Source organism: Nansenia antarctica (assembly GCF_963989245.1).
Source record: "Nansenia antarctica genome assembly, chromosome: 1".
Taxonomy (NCBI): Eukaryota; Metazoa; Chordata; class Actinopteri; order Argentiniformes; family Microstomatidae; genus Nansenia; species Nansenia antarctica.
The window spans coordinates 27,214,271-27,226,702 of NC_137674.1; positions in this window are offsets into that span (position 1 = coordinate 27,214,271).

The window sequence follows — 12,432 nt, forward strand, 5'->3', positions numbered from 1 at the left end:
AGACACATCTGTCTGTCTCAACTATAGACACGTCTGTCTGTCTCAACTATAGACACATCTGTCTGTCTCAACTATAGACACATCTGCCTGTCTCAACCATCACCATGACTACCGTCTGTCTGTCTGTCTCAACTATAGACACATCTGCCTGTCTGTCTCAACTATAGACACATCTGCCTGTCTCAACTATAGACACATCTGTCTGTCTGTCTCAACTATAGACACGTCTGTCTGTCTCAACTATAGACACATCTGTCTGTCTCAACTATAGACACGTCTGTCTGTCTGTCTCAACTATAGACACGTCTGTCTGTCTGTCTCAACTATAGACACATCTGTCTGTCTCAACTATAGACACGTCTGTCTGTCTCAACTATAGACACATCTGTCTGTCTCAACTATAGACACGTCTGTCTGTCTGTCTCAACTATAGACACATCTGTCTGTCTCAACTATAGACACGTCTGTCTGTCTGTCTCAACTATAGACACATCTGCCTGTCTCAACTATAGACACATCTGTCTGTCTGTCTCAACTATAGACACATCTGTCTGTCTGTCTCAACTATAGACACATCTGTCTGTCTCAACTATAGACACATCTGTCTGTCTGTCTCAACTATAGACACATCTGTCTGTCTCAACTATAGACACATCTGTCTGTCTGTCTCAACTATAGACACATCTGTCTGTCTGTCTCAACTATAGACACGTCTGTCTGTCTGTCTCAACTATAGACACATCTGTCTGTCTGTCTCAACTATAGACACATCTGTCTGTCTGTCTCAACTATAGACACATCTGTCTGTCTGTCTCAACTATAGACACATCTGTCTGTCTGTCTCAACTATAGACACATCTGTCTGTCTGTCTCAACTATAGACACATCTGTCTGTCTGTCTCAACTATAGACACATCTGTCTGTCTGTCTCAACTATAGACACGTCTGTCTGTCTCAACTATAGACACGTCTGTCTGTCTCAACTATAGACACGTCTGTCTGTCTCAACTATAGACACATCTGTCTGTCTCAAATATAGACACATCTGTCTGTCTCAACTATAGACACATCTGTCTGTCTGTCTCAACTATAGACACATCTGTCTGTCTGTCTCAACTATAGACACATCTGTCTGTCTGTCTCAACTATAGACACATCTGTCTGTCTCAACTATAGACACATCTGTCTGTCTGTCTCAACTTTAGACACATCTGTCTGTCTGTCTCAACTATAGACACGTCTGTCTGTCTCAACTATAGACACATCTGTCTGTCTGTCTCAACTATAGACACATCTGTCTGTCTCAACTATAGACACATCTGTCTGTCTGTCTCAACTATAGACACGTCTGTCTGTCTCAACTACAGACACATCTGTCTCTCTCAACTATAGACACGTCTGTCTGTCTGTCTCAACTATAGACACATCTGTCTGTCTGTCTCAACTATAGACACATCTGTCTGTCTGTCTCAACTATAGACACATCTGTCTGTCTGTCTCAACTATAGACACATCTGTCTGTCTGTCTCAACTATAGACACATCTGTCTGTCTCAACTATAGACACATCTGTCTGTCTGTCTCAACTATAGACACATCTGTCTGTCTCAACTACAGACACATCTGTCTGTCTGTCTCAACTATAGACACGTCTGTCTGTCTGTCTCAACTATAGACACATCTGTCTGTCTGTCTGTCTCAACTATAGACACATCTGTCTGTCTGTCTGTCTCAACTATAGACACATCTGTCTGTCTGTCTGTCTCAACTATAGACACATCTGTCTGTCTGTCTCAACTATAGACACATCTGTCTGTCTGTCTCAACTATAGACACATCTGTCTGTCTGTCTCAACTATAGACACGTCTGTCTGCCTGTCTCAACTATAGACACGTCTGTCTGTCTGTCTCAACTATAGACACATCTGTCTGTCTCAACTATAGACACATCTGTCTGTCTGTCTCAACTATAGACACATCTGTCTGTCTGTCTCAACTATAGACACATCTGTCTGTCTCAACTATAGACACATCTGTCTGTCTCAACTATAGACACATCTGTCTGTCTCAACTATAGACACGTCTGTCTGTCTCAACTATAGACACGTCTGTCTGTCTGTCTCAACTATAGACACATCTGTCTGTCTGTCTCAACTACAGACACATCTGTCTGTCTGTCTCAACTATAGACACGTCTGTCTGTCTCAACTATAGACACGTCTGTCTGTCTCAACTATAGACACATCTGTCTGTCTGTCTCAACTATAGACACATCTGTCTGTCTCAACTATAGACACATCTGTCTGTCTGTCTCAACTATAGACACATCTGTCTGTCTGTCTCAACTATAGACACATCTGTCTGTCTCAACTATAGACACATCTGTCTGTCTGTCTCAACTATAGACACATCTGTCTGTCTCAACTATAGACACGTCTGTCTGTCTCAACTACAGACACATCTGTCTGTCTGTCTCAACTATAGACACGTCTGTCTGTCTCAACTATAGACACATCTGTCTGTCTCAACTATAGACACATCTGTCTGTCTGTCTCAACTATAGACACATCTGTCTGTCTGTCTCAACTATAGACACATCTGTCTGTCTCAACTATAGACACATCTGTCTGTCTGTCTCAACTATAGACACATCTGTCTGTCTGTCTCAACTATAGACACGTCTGTCTGTCTGTCTCAACTATAGACACATCTGTCTGTCTGTCTCAACTATAGACACGTCTGTCTGTCTGTCTCAACTATAGACACATCTGTCTGTCTGTCTGTCTCAACTATAGACACATCTGTCTGTCTCAACTATAGACACATCTGTCTGTCTGTCTCAACTATAGACACATCTGTCTGTCTGTCTCAACTATAGACACATCTGTCTGTCTGTCTGTCTCAACTATAGACACATCTGCCTGTCTGTCTCAACTATAGACACGTCTGTCTGTCTCAACTATAGACACGTCTGTCTGTCTGTCTGTCTCAACTATAGACACATCTGCCTGTCTGTCTCAACTATAGACACATCTGTCTGTCTCAACTATAGACACACCTGTCTGTCTGTCTCAACTATAGACACATCTGTCTGTCTGTCTCAACTATAGACACATCTGTCTGTCTGTCTCAACTATAGACACATCTGTCTGTCTGTCTCAACTATAGACACATCTGTCTGTCTCAACTACAGACACATCTGTCTGTCTCAACTATAGACACATCTGTCTGTCTGTCTCAACTATAGACACATCTGTCTGTCTGTCTCAACTATAGACACGTCTGTCTGTCTCAACTATAGACACATCTGTCTGTCTCAACTATAGACACATCTGTCTGTCTGTCTCAACTATAGACACATCTGTCTGTCTGTCTCAACTATAGACACATCTGTCTGTCTCAACTATAGACACATCTGTCTGTCTCAACTATAGACACGTCTGTCTGTCTGTCTCAACTATAGACACATCTGTCTGTCTCAACTATAGACACATCTGTCTGTCTGTCTCAACTATAGACACATCTGTCTGTCTGTCTCAACTATAGACACATCTGTCTGTCTGTCTCAACTATAGACACATCTGTCTGTCTGTCTCAACTATAGACACGTCTGTCTGTCTCAACTATAGACACGTCTGTCTGTCTGTCTCAACTATAGACACATCTGTCTGTCTGTCTCAACTATAGACACATCTGTCTGTCTCAACTATAGACACATCTGTCTGTCTCAACTATAGACACATCTGCCTGTCTGTCTCAACTATAGACACGTCTGTCTGTCTCAACTATAGACACGTCTGTCTGTCTGTCTCAACTATAGACACATCTGTCTGTCTGTCTCAATTATAGACACATCTGTCTGTCTGTCTCAACTATAGACACATCTGTCTGTCTCAACTATAGACACATCTGTCTGTCTGTCTCAACTATAGACACGTCTGTCTGTCTCAACTATAGACACATCTGTCTGTCTGTCTCAACTATAGACACGTCTGTCTGTCTCAACTATAGACACATCTGTCTGTCTGTCTCAACTACAGACACATCTGTCTGTCTGTCTCAACTATAGACACGTCTGTCTGTCTGTCTCAACTATAGACACGTCTGTCTGTCTCAACTATAGACACATCTGTCTGTCTCAACTATAGACACATCTGTCTGTCTGTCTCAACTACAGACACATCTGTCTGTCTGTCTCAACTATAGACACGTCTGTCTGTCTGTCTCAACTATAGACACGTCTGTCTGTCTCAACTATAGACACATCTGTCTGTCTCAACTATAGACACGTCTGTCTGTCTGTCTCAACTATAGACACATCTGTCTGTCTGTCTCAACTATAGACACATCTGTCTGTCTGTCTCAACCATAGACACGTCTGTCTGTCTCAACTATAGACACATCTGTCTGTCTGTCTCAACTATAGACACATCTGCCTGTCTGTCTCAACTATAGACACATCTGTCTGTCTGTCTCAACCATAGACACGTCTGTCTGTCTCAACTATAGACACATCTGTCTGTCTGTCTCAACTATAGACACGTCTGTCTGTCTGTCTCAACTATAGACACATCTGCCTGTCTGTCTCAACTATAGACACATCTGTCTGTCTGTCTGTCTCAACTATAGACACATCTGCCTGTCTGTCTCAACTATAGACACATCTGTCTGTCTCAACTACAGACACACCTGTCTGTCTCAACTATAGACACGTCTGTCTGTCTGTCTCAACTATAGACACGTCTGTCTGTCTCAACTATAGACACGTCTGTCTGTCTCAACTATAGACACATCTGTCTGTCTCAACTATAGACACATCTGTCTGCCTGTCTCAACTATAGACACATCTGTCTGTCTGTCTCAACTATAGACACGTCTGTCTGTCTGTCTCAACTATAGACACATCTGTCTGCCTGTCTCAACTATAGACACGTCTGTCTGTCTGTCTCAACTATAGACACATCTGTCTGTCTGTCTCAACTATAGACACATCTGTCTGTCTGTCTCAACTACAGACACATCTGTCTGTCTGTCTCAACTATAGACACGTCTGTCTGTCTCAACTATAGACACATCTGTCTGTCTCAACTATAGACACATCTGTCTGTCTCAACTATAGACACATCTGTCTGTCTCAACTATAGACACATCTGTCTGTCTGTCTCAACTATAGACACATCTGTCTGTCTGTCTCAACTATAGACACGTCTGTCTGTCTGTCTCAACTATAGACATGTCTGTCTGTCTCAACTATAGACACATCTGTCTGTCTGTCTCAACTATAGACACATCTGTCTGTCTGTCTCAACTATAGACACATCTGTCTGTCTGTCTCAACTATAGACACATCTGTCTGTCTGTCTCAACTATAGACACATCTGTCTGTCTGTCTCAACTATAGACACGTCTGTCTGTCTGTCTCAACTATAGACATGTCTGTCTGTCTCAACTACAGACACATCTGTCTGTCTGTCTCAACTATAGACACGTCTGTCTGTCTCAACTATAGACACATCTGTCTGTCTCAACTATAGACACATCTGTCTGTCTGTCTCAACTATAGACACATCTGTCTGTCTGTCTCAACTATAGACACATCTGTCTGTCTCAACTATAGACACATCTGTCTGTCTCAACTATAGACACATCTGTCTGTCTCAACTATAGACACATCTGTCTGTCTGTCTCAACTATAGACACATCTGTCTGTCTCAACTATAGACACATCTGTCTGTCTCAACTATAGACACATCTGTCTGTCTCAACTATAGACACGTCTGTCTGTCTCAACTATAGACACATCTGTCTGTCTCAACTATAGACACATCTGTCTGTCTCAACTATAGACACATCTGTCTGTCTGTCTCAACTATAGACACATCTGTCTGTCTCAACTATAGACACATCTGTCTGTCTGTCTCAACTATAGACACATCTGTCTGTCTGTCTCAACTATAGACACATCTGTCTGTCTGTCTCAACTATAGACACATCTGTCTGTCTCAACTATAGACACATCTGTCTGTCTCAACTACAGACACATCTGTCTGTCTGTCTCAACTACAGACACATCTGTCTGTCTGTCTCAACTACAGACACATCTGTCTGTCTGTCTCAACTATAGACACATCTGTCTGTCTCAACTATAGACACATCTGTCTGTCTGTCTGTCTGTCTCAACTATAGACACATCTGTCTGTCTGTCTCAACTATAGACACATCTGCCTGTCTCAACTATAGACACGTCTGTCTGTCTCAACTATAGACACGTCTGTCTGTCTGTCTCAACTATAGACACGTCTGTCTGTCTCAACTATAGACACATCTGTCTGTCTCAACTATAGACACATCTGTCTGTCTGTCTCAACTATAGACACATCTGTCTGTCTGTCTGTCTCAACTATAGACACGTCTGTCTGTCTGTCTCAACTATAGACACATCTGTCTGTCTCAACTATAGACACATCTGTCTGTCTCAACTATAGACACATCTGTCTGTCTGTCTCAACTATAGACACATCTGTCTGTCTGTCTCAACTACAGACACATCTGTCTGTCTGTCTCAACTATAGACACATCTGTCTGTCTGTCTCAACTATAGACACATCTGTCTGTCTGTCTCAACTATAGACACATCTGTCTGTCTCAACTATAGACACATCTGTCTGTCTGTCTCAACTATAGACACATCTGTCTGTCTCAACTATAGACACATCTGTCTGTCTGTCTCAACTACAGACACATCTGTCTGTCTGTCTCAACTACAGACACATCTGTCTGTCTGTCTCAACTATAGACACATCTGTCTGTCTCAACTATAGACACATCTGTCTGTCTGTCTCAACTATAGACACATCTGTCTGTCTGTCTGTCTCAACTATAGACACGTCTGTCTGTCTGTCTCAACTATAGACACATCTGTCTGTCTGTCTCAACTACAGACACATCTGTCTGTCTGTCTCAACTATAGACACATCTGTCTGTCTGTCTCAACTATAGACACATCTGTCTATCTGTCTCAACTATAGACACATCTGTCTGTCTGTCTCAACTATAGACACGTCTGTCTGTCTCAACTACAGACACATCTGTCTGTCTGTCTCAACTACAGACACATCTGTCTGTCTGTCTCAACTATAGACACATCTGTCTGTCTGTCTCAACTATAGACACATCTGTCTGTCTGTCTCAACTATAGACACGTCTGTCTGTCTCAACTACAGACACATCTGTCTGTCTGTCTCAACTATAGACACATCTGTCTGTCTGTCTCAACTATAGACACGTCTGTCTGTCTGTCTCAACTATAGACACATCTGTCTGTCTGTCTCAACTATAGACACATCTGTCTGTCTCAACTATAGACACATCTGTCTGTCTGTCTCAACTATAGACACATCTGTCTGTCTGTCTCAACTATAGACACATCTGTCTGTCTCAACTATAGACACATCTGTCTGTCTGTCTCAACTATAGACACGTCTGTCTGTCTCAACTATAGACACGTCTGTCTGTCTCAACTATAGACACGTCTGTCTGTCTGTCTCAACTATAGACACATCTGTCTGTCTGTCTCAACTATAGACACGTCTGTCTGTCTCAACTATAGACACATCTGTCTGTCTGTCTCAACTATAGACACATCTGTCTGTCTGTCTCAACTATAGACACATCTGTCTGTCTCAACTACAGACACATCTGTCTGTCTGTCTCAACTATAGACACGTCTGTCTGTCTCAACTATAGACACATCTGTCTGTCTCAACTATAGACACGTCTGTCTGTCTGTCTCAACTATAGACACATCTGTCTGTCTGTCTCAACTATAGACACGTCTGTCTGTCTGTCTCAACTATAGACACATCTGCCTGTCTGTCTCAACTATAGACACATCTGCCTGTCTGTCTCAACTATAGACACGTCTGTCTGTCTCAACTATAGACACATCTGTCTGTCTGTCTCAACTATAGACACATCTGTCTGTCTGTCTCAACTATAGACACGTCTGTCTGTCTCAACTATAGACACATCTGTCTGTCTCAACTATAGACACATCTGTCTGTCTCAACTATAGACACATCTGTCTGTCTCAACTATAGACACATCTGTCTGTCTGTCTCAACTATAGACACATCTGTCTGTCTGTCTCAACTATAGACACATCTGTCTGTCTCAACTATAGACACATCTGTCTGTCTCAACTATAGACACATCTGTCTGTCTGTCTCAACTATAGACACATCTGTCTGTCTCAACTATAGACACATCTGTCTGTCTGTCTCAACTATAGACACATCTGTCTGTCTGTCTCAACTATAGACACATCTGTCTGTCTCAACTATAGACACGTCTGTCTGTCTGTCTCAACTATAGACACATCTGTCTGTCTCAACTATAGACACATCTGTCTGTCTGTCTCAACTATAGACACATCTGTCTGTCTGTCTCAACTATAGACACATCTGTCTGTCTGTCTCAACTATAGACACATCTGTCTGTCTGTCTCAACTATAGACACATCTGTCTGTCTCAACTACAGACACATCTGTCTGTCTGTCTCAACTACAGACACATCTGTCTGTCTGTCTCAACTACAGACACATCTGTCTGTCTGTCTCAACTATAGACACATCTGTCTGTCTCAACTATAGACACATCTGTCTGTCTGTCTGTCTGTCTCAACTATAGACACATCTGTCTGTCTGTCTCAACTATAGACACATCTGTCTGTCTGTCTCAACTATAGACACATCTGTCTGTCTCAACTATAGACACGTCTGTCTGTCTGTCTCAACTATAGACACGTCTGTCTGTCTGTCTCAACTATAGACACATCTGTCTGTCTGTCTCAACTATAGACACATCTGTCTGTCTGTCTCAACTATAGACACATCTGTCTGTCTCAACTATAGACACATCTGTCTGTCTGTCTCAACTATAGACACATCTGTCTGTCTCAACTACAGACACATCTGTCTGTCTGTCTCAACTACAGACACATCTGTCTGTCTGTCTCAACTATAGACACATCTGTCTGTCTCAACTATAGACACATCTGTCTGTCTGTCTGTCTGTCTCAACTATAGACACATCTGTCTGTCTGTCTCAACTATAGACACATCTGTCTGTCTGTCTCAACTATAGACACATCTGTCTGTCTGTCTCAACTATAGACACATCTGTCTGTCTCAACTATAGACACGTCTGTCTGTCTGTCTCAACTATAGACACATCTGTCTGTCTGTCTCAACTATAGACACATCTGTCTGTCTCAACTACAGACACATCTGTCTGTCTCAACTATAGACACATCTGTCTGTCTCAACTATAGACACATCTGTCTGTCTGTCCCAACTATAGACACATCTGTCTGTCTCAACTATAGACACGTCTGTCTGTCTGTCTCAACTATAGACACATCTGTCTGTCTCAACTATAGACACGTCTGTCTGTCTGTCTCAACTATAGACACGTCTGTCTGTCTCAACTATAGACACATCTGTCTGTCTGTCTCAACTATAGACACATCTGTCTGTCTGTCTCAACTATAGACACATCTGTCTGTCTGTCTCAACTATAGACACGTCTGTCTGTCTGTCTCAACTATAGACACATCTGTCTGTCTGTCTCAACTATAGACACATCTGTCTGTCTCAACTATAGACACATCTGTCTGTCTGTCTCAACTATAGACACATCTGTCTGTCTGTCTGTCTCAACTATAGACACATCTGTCTGTCTGTCTCAACTATAGACACATCTGTCTGTCTGTCTCAACTATAGACACATCTGTCTGTCTCAACTATAGACACATCTGTCTGTCTCAACTATAGACACATCTGTCTGTCTGTCTCAACTATAGACACGTCTGTCTGTCTGTCTCAACTATAGACACATCTGTCTGTCTGTCTCAACTATAGACACATCTGTCTGTCTGTCTCAACTATAGACACATCTGTCTGTCTCAACTATAGACACATCTGTCTGTCTGTCTCAACTATAGACACATCTGTCTGTCTCAACTATAGACACATCTGTCTGTCTGTCTCAACTATAGACACATCTGTCTGTCTGTCTCAACTATAGACACATCTGTCTGTCTCAACTATAGACACGTCTGTCTGTCTCAACTACAGACACATCTGTCTGTCTGTCTCAACTATAGACACGTCTGTCTGTCTGTCTCAACTATAGACACGTCTGTCTGTCTGTCTCAACTATAGACACATCTGTCTGTCTGTCTCAACTATAGACACATCTGTCTGTCTGTCTCAACTATAGACACATCTGTCTGTCTCAACTATAGACACGTCTGTCTGTCTCAACTACAGACACATCTGTCTGTCTGTCTCAACTATAGACACGTCTGTCTGTCTGTCTCAACTATAGACACGTCTGTCTGTCTGTCTCAACTATAGACACATCTGTCTGTCTGTCTCAACTATAGACACATCTGTCTGTCTGTCTCAACTATAGACACATCTGTCTGTCTCAACTATAGACACGTCTGTCTGTCTCAACTACAGACACATCTGTCTGTCTGTCTCAACTATAGACACATCTGTCTGTCTCAACTATAGACACATCTGTCTATCTGTCTCAACTACAGACACATCTGCCTGTCTGTCTCAACTACAGACACATCTGTCTGTCTCAACTATAGACACATCTGTCTGTCTGTCTCAACTATAGACACATCTGTCTGTCTGTCTCAACTATAGACACGTCTGTCTGTCTCAACTATAGACACATCTGTCTGTCTGTCTCAACTATAGACACATCTGTCTGTCTGTCTCAACTATAGACACATCTGTCTGTATCAACTATAGACACATCTGTCTGTCTCAACTACAGACACATCTGTCTGTCTCAACTATAGACACATCTGTCTGTCTGTCTCAACTATAGACACGTCTGTCTGTCTCAACTATAGACACGTCTGTCTGTCTGTCTCAACTATAGACACATCTGTCTGTCTGTCTCAACTATAGACACATCTGTCTGTCTGTCTCAACTATAGACACGTCTGTCTGTCTGTCTCAACTATAGACACATCTGTCTGTCTGTCTCAACTATAGACACATCTGTCTGTCTCAACTATAGACACATCTGTCTGTCTGTCTCAACTATAGACACATCTGTCTGTCTGTCTCAACTATAGACACGTCTGTCTGTCTGTCTCAACTATAGACACATCTGTCTGTCTCAACTATAGACACATCTGTCTGTCTGTCTCAACTATAGACACGTCTGTCTGTCTCAACTATAGACACATCTGTCTGTCTGTCTCAACTATAGACACGTCTGTCTGTCTGTCTCAACTATAGACACATCTGTCTGTCTGTCTCAACTATAGACACATCTGTCTGTCTGTCTCAACTATAGACACATCTGTCTGTCTCAACTATAGACACGTCTGTCTGTCTCAACTATAGACACATCTGTCTGTCTGTCTCAACTATAGACACATCTGTCTGTCTGTCTCAACTATAGACACATCTGTCTGTCTCAACTATAGACACATCTGTCTGTCTGTCTCAACTATAGACACGTCTGTCTGTCTCAACTATAGACACGTCTGTCTGTCTCAACTATAGACACGTCTGTCTGTCTGTCTCAACTATAGACACGTCTGTCTGTCTGTCTCAACTATAGACACATCTGTCTGTCTGTCTCAACTATAGACACGTCTGTCTGTCTCAACTATAGACACATCTGTCTGTCTCAACTACAGACACGTCTGTCTGTCTCAACTATAGACACATCTGTCTGTCTCAACTATAGACACATCTGTCTGTCTGTCTCAACTATAGACACGTCTGCCTGTCTGTCTCAACTATAGACACGTCTGCCTGTCTCAACTATAGACACATCTGTCTGTCTCAACTATAGACACATCTGTCTGTCTGTCTCAACTATAGACACATCTGTCTGTCTCAACTATAGACACGTCTGTCTGTCTGTCTCAACTATAGACACGTCTGTCTGTCTCAACTATAGACACATCTGTCTGTCTCAACTATAGACACATCTGCCTGTCTCAACTATAGACATCTGTCTGTCTCAACTATAGACACATCTGTCTGTCTCAACTATAGACACATCTGTCTGTCTGTCTCAACTATAGACACATCTGTCTGTCTGTCTCAACTATAGACACATCTGTCTGTCTCAACTATAGACACATCTGTCTGTCTCAACTATAGACACATCTGTCTGTCTGTCTCAACTATAGACACATCTGTCTGTCTGTCTCAACTATAGACACATCTGTCTGTCTGTCTCAACTATAGACACATCTGCTTGATCCTGATCTTCCATTGGAGCGTCAGGGCAGCAATGCTGCTGCAGGTAGTTGTGCAGCTCGGTTGCAGCACTGATCACCTTGCAGCATCTTCTTGGCTTGAAACAAAGTGTATTGCGTAATCACTGG